Source organism: Xiphophorus maculatus, chromosome 11, assembly GCF_002775205.1.
Source record: "Xiphophorus maculatus strain JP 163 A chromosome 11, X_maculatus-5.0-male, whole genome shotgun sequence".
Lineage (NCBI taxonomy): Eukaryota > Metazoa > Chordata > Actinopteri > Cyprinodontiformes > Poeciliidae > Xiphophorus > Xiphophorus maculatus.
Window position 1 is genome coordinate 7,333,301 of NC_036453.1, and position 16,158 is coordinate 7,349,458.

General features: G+C 39.9%; 1 protein-coding gene across 1 annotated transcript in view; it reads right to left on the reverse strand.

Annotated features, from left to right (window-relative positions):
• The window catches only part of fstl4 (follistatin like 4), a 200,462-nt gene extending 184,630 nt beyond the window's left edge, over positions 1–15,832 (reverse strand). The window contains exon 1 of the mRNA XM_023342536.1: positions 14,978–15,832. The gene's annotated coding sequence lies outside the window, so the exon portion shown is untranslated. The remainder of the gene's footprint in view (positions 1–14,977) is intronic.
• Between the last annotated feature and the right edge of the window lie 326 nt (positions 15,833–16,158).

Consider the following 16,158-nt stretch of genomic DNA (forward strand, 5'->3'; position numbering starts at 1 on the left):
GAATAGACGCGTTTTGAGGCTGCCGGTGATCTGACTGATTGACTGACTGACTGGCTGACTGTTTTTAGCGCTTTGGTCCGTCATGGCGGAGTCCGGAGAGCGTGACGTCACGTGCACAGGCTCAACGCAGGTTTGGCAGCGCAGCGCTGAGCAGCATGACTTTACTCTTTCTGTTGTGTTTTGAATTTATGACGGTATAGAAGTGGAATTAACAACAAAAACTCAGCAAAATACTTGCAAACATCTTAGTGTTTTTCTTTTTAAATGTCTAAAAAAATGTCTAAGTATTTTAAAGCTGTATTGTTAGTGAAAACCAGCTTTTTGTTCCTAAAGTTGCTGTTTGCTTGATTCTAAAAAAGGTTTAATCAGTGGAAAATCAGTTGTAAAATACACAACTGACAGACTAATTCAAAATATGGTGGCATGTTCTGGGAAGCCGTCAGCCGCTGTAATGATCGCTCTTACATAAACAGCTTTATTTGTTCAAATGATACCTTCAGTATGTTACATTTTATAAAGTTATTTACATTTATCTTGTGTTCATGAGTATTTTGTTGTTGAGTTGAACTCTAAATCCATTTTTAAAATGGGGATTTTCTTTTATGTTAGTTTTGCACATAATGTTTGAGTTCTTCAAAAATATGAGGATGAAAAACTTTTCACCAGCTTGTCTGTCAAACTGTTTAATTTGTCTAGCTATTTAATTTTTCAATTTTTTCAATTCACACCGTTATGTACTTTTTGGGTTAATAAATATATTTAAAATGGAAAAATAGAATTTAGAAAAATTAAAAATGGAAAACTGGTTTTATAAAGCTCTGAATGAGAATAAAGTGCTTTATGTTTTTTTAATTTTATCTTTTATTTTTCTATACAGCAAGTTAAGAGGTTTCTACTTAACTTAATAAATATGTAAGTTTAATAGTGAGAGAAACCCACAATTTTCTGTTTATTCAGTCAGTATTTAATACAGCTGAAAAAAATAATTTTTTTGCTTTAATTCATAATTTTCTGAAAAATGTAACCATTTAAATCAGAACTCTTGACACAAGAAAAAAAACATTTTTTTAAGAAAATGGTTGCCAACATAATTAGTTGTTGGTTGATCGATAAGATTAGTTAGTCACCTTTGGATTAACTAAATCGACAACTTTCATCACTAACATACCAACGTTTTGCTCAAAGGCCTTTAAATGCGTCTAATTAACAAAACCAGAGATAAATTTAATTGTTCATGAATATTATGTGTCTATTATTGATGTTAAACGAACAAACATCATGAGTCCTGTGAATGTAAGCATCACTTTGAGGAAACAAGGACAGCTTTCAGCTAGCCTGTTAGCCGGCGGCTAACGGGTCATCATAGATGAGAGCTGGTGAAATTAAACACCAAATGAGATCTGCCAGTCACTGTCGTAATGTGCTGGCTTGGCCTCCAGGCACTGACCCACACACACACACACACACACACGCACACGCACACACACACACACATCTGGCTGCATGCACTGAATGATGTTAAATTCATCAGAAGTGAGGAAAAAGCATCAGCAGACAGTAATTTGACCAGAATATTAAAGGGTTGTACAGTAGAAGAGTCTTCTTAAAGCTGGAACAATCATTGGTAGCTCTTCAAACTCAGTTTGATTCTCAGACCTTAAAATGCACTAAAATTACCCATCAGAGCGTTTTATTTATGAGTCTCTCTTTTAAACGTTCAGTTTTCAGGAGATAAAAGTATCCCACTTGGCCAGAGCGTCTGGGAATGATTCATATTCAGGCTCCTGCTTTTTGCTAGAAAGTTTCCTTGCCACTTTTTTGCTGAAATAACAAGAAGACAGCAGGCAGATAGTCCAGTAATAATGTGTTTTGAGATGAAAATTTCAAGAAAAAGATCATAAAACAGGAGGATAAATGCAAATCCTCTTTAGTTTCACAGTTTATTCTCAACTTGGACGAGTCAGCGTATTAAATAAATGCAATAACTGAAGTTAACCTTTAACTGCAGTCATTTTTCCAAATCAACTCGAGTTTTAAAGCACACTGTCAACCTGAAAGCCCAGGGACCAAATCTGCTCCGCCGGAGCTTTTCATGTGGCCCTTTAGACTCCAAATTACTTCATTAAGTTCCTCCAGTTTTTCACAAATCCTCATCAAAATCAACAGATTCCCACATTTTATCAACACATTCTGGCACAACCGGCCCTTTAAGAACATTCAGATTTTTCATAAAGTGAAACTGAGTTTGAATTTTAAATTGAAGTCAAGTCCAAGTAAATGTTTAAGTCTTTATGGGATCAGATTACGTAAAGCCTCAAATCAGTTCTACTTGGATAAAGTTGTCGTGATAAATTTTGCTGAATGATAGATTGTCCCAGATGTTAATGCAATAAATGATGAAATTGTTGTCTTGAGATAATTTAAAAATGGTAATATAATAAACAAACTAATAAAAACTGCAAACAAAAGAAATTGTGAATTCTCCGTAAACAAAATTATCCTTTAAAAAAAGGTTTAGATGAGACCAAAACACCAAAGCATAAATCATGTTTTATGCATGATTTACTCAGATTATTTAGTTACTTCCACTCCTGATTACATGATGAATTAAATTAAGGTCAGTAAGCAAGAAGCTGCTTTTTCACAAGGTCAAAATATTATTTCCATTTAAAGCTTAAATTTGCTTCTTAAGGATCACATAGAAACATAAACATACTGAAGACTAATTACTGAAAGGAAGCTGCAGAAAGTCTTAATTTAAAAAGGACTTGTTTTAATTCAAAGTTAAATATATCGAGGAATTTATTTTCAGAAGATGCAAACAAAACTCAATCTTCCATATTTTGTAGATAAAGTCTGCTTGGTACTGACATCCGTCTGCTTGATGAAGATGAATCAGTGGAACCCAGAGACAGAATATTTATGTAACTACTTCTCACATCAACGTTGTGTTGGGTTTTTAGTGGGAAAAAGTTCAAAGTAATGGACAAAGTGCAGGATCAGAGTTATAATATATCACATTCTGTCAAAATCTGCCATTTATTGCAAACGCCCTGGGGCCGAATTCACCTCCAGAGGTTCTTATTTCAGAAACCGCTGCTCAAAGTTGAGACATTCCTGCTATTAAATTGATGCAAAAACTGTCAAAATACAAAACAGAAAAATTAAAATGAATTTTGATCTTAGGCCAGGAGAAGAAATCGATCTTTTTGCATAATGATGTGATTATGTCTAATTATAAAACACAGAAACGTTTTTGTTCTCCTAAGCGAGAAACTCAGAAACACATCTGGTCCGGTTCTGGAAGCAGATGCAGGATGTCAGGTTTGACTGGAAGTGTCACCAAAACCACATCTGGATCTAAGGAGGGATAATCTGCAGCACAAAATCCACCGACTCGTTTCCTCTGGCTGCACAATTCTGCAGAAATTCAGTCATTTATATCAGTTATCTAATTATAATAGAGGAGCTCCTTATGAACATAAACTATATTCTGACTGAGAGTTTATTAGTGATTCCAGAATCAAATGTTGTTAATTTACTTGGAAACAGTTTCTACTTCGTAACTTTTGTGGTTTTAAATGATCAACTGATGTAAGAAATTTTATTTGTGTCAAATTAACAGACACATTTCTCTGATGTTTATTGGTCAAAAATTAGGAAAACTAAACATTTTCCTTCCACTTCACCGTTATAAACTGACCTGTGATGGTGCAACGTGTCAAACTAACGGTCCTTGGGCCAAATCTGGCCCGCTGTAGCTTTTCATGTGGGCCTGCAGACTCCAGATTACATCAATAAGTTCCTTCAGTTTTTCACAAATAAACAATTTTTTATGATTTTTACTGCAAATTTCTCTCAATATTGACCAGAAACATTGGGTTTAATTGACTGCTGCCTCAGCCTCAGTAAGAGTCGCATTTAACATCAAACATTAGCGTAAAAATATTCCTAAATTAGCACCGCAAAATCTGAGGAACCAAATCCTGGAGGAACTGATCAGTGTGAAAAAGTGTTAAAATATTAATATTTTAACAGTTTAATGGGTTTTATCAACACATTCTGGCACAACCGGCCCTTTAAGAACATTCAGATTTTGATCAAATGAAACTGAGTTTGAATTTTAGAGCATCGAATTCCCTGAAAACACAAAGTAAACCGTAAGAGATCTGAGTTCTCCTTCAAGCTGCTGTCATCAGAACAATATCAGCTTTAAGATTTAAAAGCAGAGTTTTGGCCCCAATAAGCAGATTTTGTTTAAATAAGAAATGGAGCATTTTTTTATTAAACGAAAATCTCTCTTCAGGAATAAATTATTCATTGTTTGAGCTTGTAAGGCAGCAAAGTTACAGAAGCCAGGAAGAAAAGATTTCATCTAATATTTCTTTAGCACTTCTTGAATTAAATATTGTTCTAAAACACAAATGTTTAAAAATTATAAATGATATCTGTCAACATGCCAACTGTGACAAGAAGATGCAGAGCGGAACCAGAACCAGAAGGTTGATCCAACAGCAGCAGATCTTTAATCTTTAATTCAGTGATTTATAAACTACCAGCTGTAGTTTAAAGTCTCTCAGTGAAGGACTTAGAGACGGGTGATGTAGAACTGGGTGATATAGAACTGGGTGATGTAGAACTGGGTGATGTAGAACTAGGTGGTGTAGAACTAGGTGGTGTCTCTATCCTCCTGGTTCTAGTCAGAACTCCAGCAGCAGCGTTCTGGACTGTTGGGTTGTCAATCAGACCTGTGAAGACGCTGCTGCAGGAATCAAAGCCTGGATGAGTTTCTCTGATCAGAGACTTTAGTCTCTGGTCCTGGAAATGTTCTGCAGCTGCTAGAAGGCCCACTGTGGAACCCAAGGGTCAGGTCAGAGGTCAGAGGTCAGCCTGATCTCTAGTTTCCAGCTGTAACAACTGAAGCTGAGCGTTGACTCTAGATCTATAACTGTAGATCGTTCCTCTTTAATAACTTCAGTTTCTGTTCAGCTTGAGAAAGTTGTGGCACATCCACACATCTGTTCAGTGATTGGATGGGTTCAAAGGTCACCTGGTGACATCATGATGTAGAGCTGTGTATCACCTGTGTAGCTCTGGTAGCTAACCTTATTTCCTGCTAAGCCTGAGCCAATAGGAGCATATGGGGTCCTAGGACTGAGCCTTGGGGTTCCCCACATATCACAGACCTTCATGCTTTGGCTCAACACCTGGTTTGTTTGCAGGTGGCAGAAATGCTTTTCACAAATTACATTATAATACAGGAAACTAAAACAGGAAGACGGCGGGACAGAGGCTGAAATACTTTAGTTTCCCGGTCAGTAATGATTTGGACCAAAGCCTAAAATCATGACTGAGCGTTCCCAGTGACTCCATCCTTCTTAAAAAGCTGAAACTCCAGTAGAAGTGAAGCTGGAGCGTAAATGAAGACAAGCAGTCGTTGCTCTCTGCTCTGCAGCTCTCCAGGTAGGATTGCTGTCACAGTTACAAATGACACACGCAGTTCCACTCAGACACTCGTTTCACGCTCAGCGTGCTCTTTTCCTCCCTACAAGTTGCTGAGTATTTAAAAAACGATACAAAAGAACAGAGCGCTGGAAGGATGGAGAAAGTATCATGTGTGAGTGATTTCCCCGGCTAGAGTCAGAGCTTCATTTTTAAGCTAAACTATTGAAAAGAGTCATGCATTAGAAATATCCACTGGTTAACGTTTTCCCAAATACAGTAAAAAATAAATGGCCGTTGTCAATCCCTCCATGTTCCCCCCAAATGGTGCACGGCCCATTTTGGAACAAACCTCTCTACACTCGGCGCCTCACACTGACGCCCGTCTCTTCAGGAACGTCGCCTGCCTGCGCTCAGGTTCCACACAGACACTTCTTCACCCTGATCCAAACAGAACCGGTGGGAGAATCGCGTTCTGCCCGATCCGGGTTTCTCTGCTTCGTCTTCCTCCGCCTGTGTGGTTGGAGGAGATACCAAAGGTGTCAGTCTGTCAGACAGCCGCGCCTCAAAAACCCACTCTGGTTAGACTGAACAGGATCTGCAGCTTTCAGGCTTTTCTCTTTCAATGTTTACTTTTTATTTCCATTTTTTATGACAGTCTGTCCTTTGGAAACAGGTTTGTTTAAACATGCAATGAAAACAGAAAGAACTAATGAAGGAATAAAGAAATGCTGGTATGAAAATAAATGTACTTAATGGAAAAACTCCAAGTTTATTTTTCAATAAAAATTCTGTGCAGATTTTTCAGGTGCATTGAAATTTGTTTATTTTACAAAACTGCAATGAAAACACTTTTTTACATAACAGCATGATACTACTGGTGGAAACTACGAAGAAAAAAAGGCTACAATTCACACAAGCTAACGAACAACAAGCTAACAAACAAGAAGCTAACGAAAAACAAGCTAATAAACAACAAGCTAGTGAAGAACAGTTCCTGGTCCAGTGAGCCAAAGATTCAGATGCTACAGTGTGAATTCACACCAGTTCTGTTTATTTGGCTTTAATCCAACTCCAGTCCGTTTGCCTAGAATCTCCCTTCCGGTTCTGGAGTTGTGAATACGCAATCAGGCTCTCATATGAACCAATAAACTAACTCTGGTTCGCTACAAGCCTCGGTCTGGGTTTGGTTGAAGTGAACTCTGGTTCGGTTTGAATGTGAACACCAAGCGTAGCGGAGACCGCTCCAAAAGCAGGAATTGGACTACAGCGCAGGGCATTCTGGGTAAATACAACCAAAGCTAACGTGCTAGCCTAGCGCTAGCAGCAGAAATGGCTCCTGGTCTTCAGCCAAAGACTAAAGAGAAATCCTCCAACACTAAAATCTGACGCCTCCATCTTGTTTCCATCTGGTGAAGAAGGAAGTTGCTCTCAGTGTCTTCAGAGGTTTTTGTGTGGTTTCCTTCAGTGGTTCTTGGTGCAGCGCCCCCACAGGCCAGGAGGGGAACAGGTTGGTTTGGGTCAGAACCACAGCAGCTGGAGGTGGAGCAGATGATGGAGTTCTGGTTCCAGTAAAACCGGGTCGACCGGACTAACGGAGGAAAAACATTAGTGCTTAAAATATTAAGGCACAGATCCTAATGAAGATAAAATGATGAGTGAAATAATTTAATTTTGTTTCCTTCGATTAATAACATTAACATCAGATATTATAGTCTGTTTTTCCAACTTGCCACAGCAGCATCATGTTTTATTAAAAAAAAAAAACATAAAAAAAATATTTCAAATAAGCCTTGTATGTAAAAACTCTTTTTGTATTAGAAGTCATTTAAATATTTACTTTGAGGTATTTCCAGTCTCTACATATTTGGTTAATGCTGCAGTAGATCCTGTACTTCATACTCTGAGTCATGATTCAAAATAATCTCATCTACTGGAGAGTCGCAGTAATGATGAAACATGGAGACGCCAGCAGAGATACGGGATTTGCAGATGGTGCTAGTTAGCAGGAATGACCATTTCATTTTATCACTGTGGTTTTATTAACGATGAAACTAATTAAGATTCATCACCAAGATTTAATAAAGCTGCCAGCAGCTGCTGTCTTACACAGTACTGTAAAAAACAAGAAATAACAGTTCGTTCATTTAAAAACAACAGAAACTGACCATCACAGAAAAAGGTTTAGTGTGTCAAACTGAAGGCCCGAGGGCCAAATCCGGCTCGCCAGAAGGTTTCATGTGGCCCTCTAGACTCCAGAAGGACAAAGAAATAAAACTTTATGTGCTCAAATATTTTATCAATCAAATCAAAGCAGTTTTTTTCTGTTTGCCAAATTACATCAATATATTTCTCCAATTCTTTGTGAATTCACGCAAAATCAATTCGTATTGCTAATTTTCTGCAAAGAATGGTCAAAACCCTTGGGTTAGCAGATGCTAACTGTTTCTTCCTTCTACTCCACTGCTGCCTCAGTCTGTGATCGATAAGAAATAAAATAAAATCACATTTACTGTCAAACATGAGTGGAAATATTTCAGATTTATCTCCATAAAATCAAAAGTAAATCATGAAAACAATTCTGGAGGGAAAACATGTTGAGTATTTAAATCAGTATCATCAAACACACACACAGCTATTTATTAAGATTATTAATAAAGTTTTATACCTTCTGGTTCAAGCGGCCATTTAAGAACAAAAGAGGCTTAAATTGAAATAAATATTTCAAATAAAAGTCACCATTCAGGAAGAAAACCTCCAACAGAGGAGGAAAAGTCATTACAGCAATTAGAGCGTGTGACCGCAGCATATGGAGATTAGATCAGTGAATGTTTTCATTTTGAAGAGAAGCAGCAGCACACGAGGCCTTTTAGACAGAAAAGTTGCAGTCGCTTCTCCGAAGCTTCGGCTTCACAAACAGCTTCCAAACAAACCAACGTTCGTCCTCAGAAACGGGAGAAAAACAGGAAGAACAACGGCTGCTGCTTCTCAGTAACATAACGTAGTTTCCATAACCAGACTGGAGCCGTTGGCGTTGAAGCCCATCATGGCTGTCAGGTGCGTCTGAAAGGAGCACAAACGGAGAGCGACTTGTTACATCCAGAAACTCCCTGCAGGCTTTGTGACAGAGCTGAGGGGGAAACGGATACCGGGGGTTTCTGCTGCTTGGCCAACACCACTGCGTCTGCTCATCACAGAACCGCAAAAATACCATCCAGACGATATGAAACAGGAAGAAACGGCTGCAGCATGCAGAGCCGACCGGCCGTCTACATTCACCAAACATGAACCTTTTTTCGTTCTGCGGTTTCTAAAGATGCAACTGAACTGAAAATATCGACGCATCATTTTGAATTTATTCCAGTTTTTCCTCATTCAAACAGAAAAACCCAGAGTAACATGAAAAAGTTTATTGCTTTTTATCTGAGACAGCATTACCTATCTGGACGCACTGTGGATCTACTACGGAGCTACATTGGTGCCATGACGTTTGTTCAAAAGAAAAACAGAAAAAAGTTAAAAAAAGATCTGAAACTGAAAAATTATTTTGAAACTGAAAGAAATTGAAGATTTGAAACTACTTCTCAGCATTTATTTTCAGTTCCACATCTTTTTTCAGTTTCATTTTCTTTCCTTTTGAACAAACCTTATGGCCTGATAAACTCCATACTTTTCAATCATTCAGAAAGTCGTCCAGAACCAGAACTGAAGCGGGTCAGGATGTGCAGAATCAACTCAGTAACTTTTGTCCAGAGCAGAAAACGAACAAACTGAACCAAAACCTTCAAGCTGAAGTCAAACTGACCAAAAGCACAAAGAAAAACAGAATAACCTGGAAGAGCGTAGCAGCAGCTACGCTGGTTTTCATGTGCATAAAAAGAAAATTTAATCTGCAGATGGAAGGATCGACGGCCATGAAGAGGATTTCTCTGTGAAGCATCAATACGCCTCGATGCTCAGACACACAGATGACATAAAATAATAAAGTTCTCCTTCAGAAACTCAGAGTTAATATCTTTATTCCCAGCAAGATTTAAGCTTTGGGAGGCAGTCGGATGTAGTCTGCCTCTTCTGCAGGAATAAAAACCCTTTAGCCAAAAATAACATCAAAGCTGTTCAGAGTCTTTAAAGCGTCAAAGAATGATGCACTTCTTACATCACTGGTCGAACTTTTCTACAAAGTCAATCAAATTCATTTAAACGTCACCGAGGAGACAAACATGTGATGCTTCGTTTTTGGCATTTTGATGAAAATATTTCTAATTATTTTATTATTATTATTCAAGTCATCAAGTCAGTTCTTTGCATTCATCTTAATGTTTTCTTTCTGTAAATGTTTTTACTTGAATTTCTCCTGCAGAACAAGCTGAAGCAGTTTGATAAACAGGACAGATTTATTTATCAAAGACTTTTAGAAATTTGCATCATCTGCCGTTGTTTCAGTCAAAAATGATCTTATAATAAACCAGTTGTACCTGTTAGCAACCGGTGGTTCTTCTGAACCTGTAGCTGTTAATAATGTTCCTCCAAAATGTAGAAAAATGACTTCTAATGTGTTAAAATGTAAAGATGATTAAAAACATTCTTCCTGGGCGTTTTCCTGCTGAATGCATAACATTTCCATGAACAGTAACACCAATAAAGTAAAGAATATTCTTTCTTTTCAGGCTGAGAATCACTTAACACAAACAAACACCTTTAAATGTGTTTAACATCTTAACAAATACAACCTGAAATTAAAATATTAGTCTCTTAACTCAATTATTGTCCTGAACGAATCGACTTGAGGCGTTTTGAGTTATTTAGATTCTGAACGTTTGGATTTTAAGCTTTTTAATGACATCAAATAAATGAAAATAAAAAAAGAAATTGTTTCACTACCAAGTGTTGTGTGTATTAATAACATTTTAGGATATTTGTAATTTAGAACCACAATAAAATAAAAATATATTCAAGTTGATTTGGCAGAAACAAAAATGTTCTTCACCAATAAATATAAAATTATCATCTTGTTCTATCTGTTGTATTTATTCACCGATTAAATCATTTGAATCAGTTAAAAACAATAGTAGCTGTTGACGTGTGAGCAGAGCATCATAAGTAAGCAAAGTCGTAAACGACAGAACAGTTCTCACCAACTGAGACTCGTTCACGGCTCCACGCCGTTCAAAAGAATCAAAACGTTCGTGAACGACATCAAAAGGTCTAATCATGAAGAATCCTGGAGTTCTTTCTCTCCATCAGTGACCCGGTTTCAACCCACTTATCCATTATTATTTGTGAGCTGACGTCACGACGTCAGCTTACATGCAGTTCCTTCCAGATCACTAGGGGGCGCCTGTGGACCACCAGTTCACAAATCAACTATTTAAAAGGAAACAAGCAAAATTCAAGATTTACTCAGATTCCCAGAAGCACAACACATAAAACCCGATCAGATGGAAGAATTATAATCAGATTATAATCAATTTTATTCCGGTAAATAATCTGAATATGATTATTGTCACTGTTTGCATCAGCGACCATCTACAGCGGCGTCCATCAAACACATCAGGCTCAATCTGAAGAAACACAAATGCAGCTCAGATAAATCTGCAAATCCATCAAAACTTCCTCATCTTGTCATATCTGAAAATAAAAAAGCAGAACAAGCAGATTTTCTTCCTTCTGTTTAAAAACCGGACATTTAGTGGATTCCTGCAGTGTTAATGTGCAGTGTTTATGCATACTTCATTATCCAGCTGTATTTCTATCATTAATGTCTACAAGGTCAGCAGCGCCGATCCAAGGTCAGCAGCGCCGATCCAAGGTCAGCAGCACTGATCCAAGGTCAGCAGCGCCGATCCAAGGTCAGCAGCACTGATCCAAGGTCAAGGACAGGAGTGAAGACGTGACAAAAAAAGTAAAACTCCATGTCAGAGGAAAAACCCCAAATTAATATTTCAGAGAAATCGTCTCATCCTGTTTGCTTCCTTTCTAAAACTCCAGGTTCAAATGGGTCAGGGTTCAACCTCTGTAGGTCAAAAGGTCAGGGTTCAACCTCTGCAGGTCAAAAGGTCAGGGTTCAACCTCTGCAGGTCGAACCCTGGTTAATCTTATTATCCTTCCCAGCATGCTCTCGCAGTCTTTGTTGGGGTAGGACTTGGCGAGCGGCGTCACGGCGTGACCGAGGAGCGTGCAGGCGTAGTCAAACACCTTTCTTCTTCTTGGCCTCTCCACTGAGTCAGCAGGTCCTCCAACACAAACCATGAAGATCCTCATTATCTGAGCTGAGTGAGTTAAGAATTGAGTTTCTACTATTTACTTGAGTTGCTTTTTTTGAGAAAATGTACTTTTAGGAGTATTTTTACTACGTAGTACTTTTTACTTTTACTTGAGTAAAATTTCTGGGTTTTCTTCCCACTGAATGAAAATCAAACATTTTTAACAAACAATTTACACAAACCTGCAGTTTTTGTTAAAGTTTCTTTAGTTCTTTATTGAAAGAAACAGATTTTACTTGATTTTATTACTTTTTGTCCATAAATTGCAGAAATTTCCACTTAGGTTTACATTTCGGTTCATCTGATGATGTCATTTTTAAATATTAAATTATTTATTTGACACTTTTTACCAAATATATTTTGACTCCAGTCATTTGTTGGCCACTTTTACTTTAATGAAAACGTTGAAGTCGTGCTCCGTTTGTCTCCGGATCAGGACTCTAACGACCCGATGTGAGCCCCGGTTAGAGAGCAGAGCTGGTGAGGCGACCCAGACGCTGATCCTGTACAGCAGGAAGAGCCTCGGTTTGGGGTTTCCTCCAGGAGGGCAGAGGGTCGGGGCATAAAAGAGGCTGACAGATGGCTGACTAAAGTCGATGCTGAACACAGAGATGGCAGCTGACCTTTCGCTAACCCCTCTCCACGTTTCTCACTCTCTGCTGACTCTTTCCAGGCGGCGGCTCTGTTTGGACTCTGAGCTCATTTGGGATGCAGCAGAAAAGGTCATTTCTAGAAGTTCAACATCACTGATCAGAATTTCAAGTGACCGGCGATGTCGGCGACCTGAGGAGATCCAACCAGCCCAGAAACGAGCAGGAAGGTGCAGCATTGGCCGAGTGATTTCCATCTCCAGGGTCGAGTTTTAAATCCAGAAGGAAACATTTCATCTCTTCAAATGAAAGCTGATCAGCGGCCTGCGTCTGATTGGGTGACAGCAACACCACAGAAATCTTTGCTTTTGTTTCTGAGCGCAGCTCGACAGAGCCGAGTCACCAGGTGTACGAACCGGTTCACCTGAGGGGACCGCCATGTTGGGCAGGGAAAAATAAATCACCTTTCTGATAAGATGGCGACTCCAGCTTCCACTTCTGTTGAAGAACAATTGTTACGTCATTAGAAATCAAAAAGCTGCGAGCATCTTGTGGAGCAAGTTAGCATTTTTATACTCGGCTACAAATGAGGGAAATAACAATAAAAAACCAAAACTATCACTGTGAGGAGAGTCTGGACCTGTTAGTACGTCATAGAAAATATTCAATAAAAAGACGCACAGATGTGTTGGACGTTTTTAACTTGTGAGGTCGGAAACAAACCGACCGGATCTCCTCTGGAAAGTCACAACAATCCGTCCAAAACCAGCCGAGGGCAAAAATAAATAAAACGTGTAGTTTTCATTTAAATTTTCATTTAAATTTTCATTCAACTTTTCATTATACTGCAAACCAAGGTGAAGCTATTCTTGTTACATTTTGTGGAACTTTATTTTATTTATTCACAGAACCAGAACCAAGCAGCTTTCAGCTTCTATGCACCACAAATCTGGAACAAATGACCAGAAAACTGAAAAACAGCCGAAACGCTGAGCTCCTTTAAATCTGGTTGGAGCTGCTTTTATTCCTGATGGAACATCGATCAACATGTCTGACGTGTTTTGATGATGTGAAGCATTTTGAACTGCCTTGTTGCTGAAAGCTGCTGCACAAATAAACTTGATTGATTCATCAAACCATTTTTGTTCCTGTAACAATGGGTTGTTTTGTTCTGATGACATTTCATATAATGAAATCTGATGGAGAAACAAAAACCACGCAGCTGCTGAGTCCAATGACCGCTCATATTTATATTATTATTATTATGCTACATGTGAGGCTAATTGCTGAGTTTTTCAGCATCTCTGCATCACCCAATCACAGCAATCTGAAATCAAATCGCCCAATAACGATGCAAAACAACAGCGACGCCGCGCAGCAGCGCATCGGAGAGGAAAACTCGCTGCAGCATTTATTCTGTCAGCGTCGCTCAAAAGGTCAATTACATGCTTATGATGATGAATTTAAATGCAGGCTGGAGACCTGGATAAATAGCCTGCCAGACTAAGAGGAGCAGAGCATGAAAACCTGTAGAAAGCCTTTCTCTCACACGCTGCGCTGCAGCAGAAAGGCGTCGCGCCACCGCGGATGAAGTGAAAAAGAAGTTACTGTCTGGCGCAAAACGCGTTTAAGCCGCTTCCGCTTTAATTGGTCATCAGCGAAGCTCCGGAAGCCTAATTCAGCTCTAATGACTGGAAGTGTTACGGTAAGGATTGGTGTGTGTGTGTGTGTGTGTGTGCGTGTGTGTGTGTGTGTCTGAGTCATCCCTCTATTAAGCCCGTCTGTGAAGCAACAACCAGCCGTAATCTGCCGGACTCGGTAATGACTCTCCGGACGGCGGCAGCAGCAGCAGCAGCAGTTCTGACTCGGTTCTGGTTGACATCAGACCCGGAGGCTCGGCTTGTTTAATCGCTGCTGACTAGAAGAGGCTTCATCTCCACTTTGATGCTGCTGCGTTTCTTCTTCGTGGCCTCTCCACTGAGTCAGCAGGTCCTCCAGCGAACAGGAAACGTGTCCAGGTGAGAGTGAACCTGGAGTCAGAACTGCACCAAACCGGAAACCAGGGTCACATATTGATCCTGACGCGTGCACGTGCTTTTTGCTGTCCATGCACGCGCAGATGCCCGCAGCTGCACGTGTTGTTTATAAGCTGAAAGGTTTTCATTAAATGCCTTTTCTGTGCATGGATTCACATTCAGGCAGCCTGATGCGGAGCGGAGGATCCGGGCAGGTTCCCGGCGGCAGCCCGCTCCTCCGGCCGGCCGGCCTCTCCTCACTCCCACTGGGGTTTCTTGGCGAAAGCAGCTGATTTAAGTCGATGTTGTTAAGGATTCTCTCCCTTTTCCACTCCTGTGAGTTTTTTCTGCATGTCTCCAGTTAAAGGTGAAGTCCAGCCTGGTGAACTGAGCGGGACCGGGGATCCACGCCGGAGCGTCCAGCGCCGCTCAAACCCTGCAGCTCTTTAGTTGTTTTCAGCCGCTGAATGATTTACAGCAGCTGTAGTTAGACCCGGTCACTGCCATCGCCCTGCGCTGTGAGGCTCCATTTCAACCCAGCTGGATTTATTTTCAAATAAAACTATCGCAAATTGTAAGAAAGAAAAGGAGAAACAGCCTCCGCTCACTCAAAAAAGAATCTAATCCACCAAACTTGTATCTGCTGAATGTTAAACCAGCTGCTTACCTGAGATCCTCCGAGGAAACGCGCAGAAAGAAACAGATTCCCGCAGCGGTGAGTCCGAACTGTTCTGCCTGTAGTCCCACTGGGTTAATTTCGCGCTGGCGGCTGTTTCAGCGGCGGGCGGCGCGTCCCCAACCCTCAGCGGCGGTCCATCCTGCGGCTCTGCGCGGCTGGTTTCCTCTCCAGCTCCGCTTTCTGCTCTGCCCTATTTCAACTCCTCTCGCGCCGCTCCGCTCCTGACGTCAGCCGCTCCGCGCGCAGCTGCGTCCCGCGACGGAAGGCGACACCTGGGCGTGCGCGCGCGGGGGGGCTTTGAAGTCAGACAGAGGAAGGCTTTGAGTCGATCATTAATTCATAATGTTTGTGTTGTTAAGAGGCGCAGCTGCATTAAGCAAAGTAGTTCTTTTATTTCTGATTCGATTCAGAAAGCAGTTCAGTTAATTTACACACCAATTCACAAAAAACGGTTTTCTCAAAAAGCAGAAAGATCCAGTTCATATGGGACAATATATAATCAGTCCAAGTCGATGTGAATGAGTCAGATTCAGTTCATAATGGTCAGTTATTCATTCCAGTGATTTTCTTTGCAACAATAAAAACCCAAGTAGTTTTCAGATCAACCCTTAAAGAGATGCTTTAAAATCCCCAAAATTCATCCATTAAGTTTGGAAACTATGACGATCATGGAGGAGTTTGATTTTTTTAATGGTGGATCAAGTTTGTGGGAATTTGTTCAAAGTTTTTCCCCCTAAGAGTCAAATCTGGTTAAAATCATTAAACTAATTAATTATTTTGTTTGCATCACCTGCATAAAGAATCGTTGTATGAAATCTGTATGTATGTAAAGATTGAAAACATAAAAAGGGTGATGGATGTTTACCTTATTAAAACATAAAGACAATTTTCAAACCTTTGGGGTCATAAATTATTTCCTGTTTTGTTGGCCAAAGTTTTTCCATTCTTGGCTTCTGGTCAGGGGCCAAACGAAATCATTTAAAGGGCCACCAATGGCCCGCGGACCACCCTGTGAGCACACTGGTACAGACTTTCTGAGTTAACATGGTGGCCACCATGTTAACTCAGAAACATGGCTGGTTTCTTTAAGCTGCGTTTCCACTGCAGGCTTTAAGGCTCAATACCGGTTTTTTGTGAAATCAGATGTTTTTGCGCAACTGTTCACATTT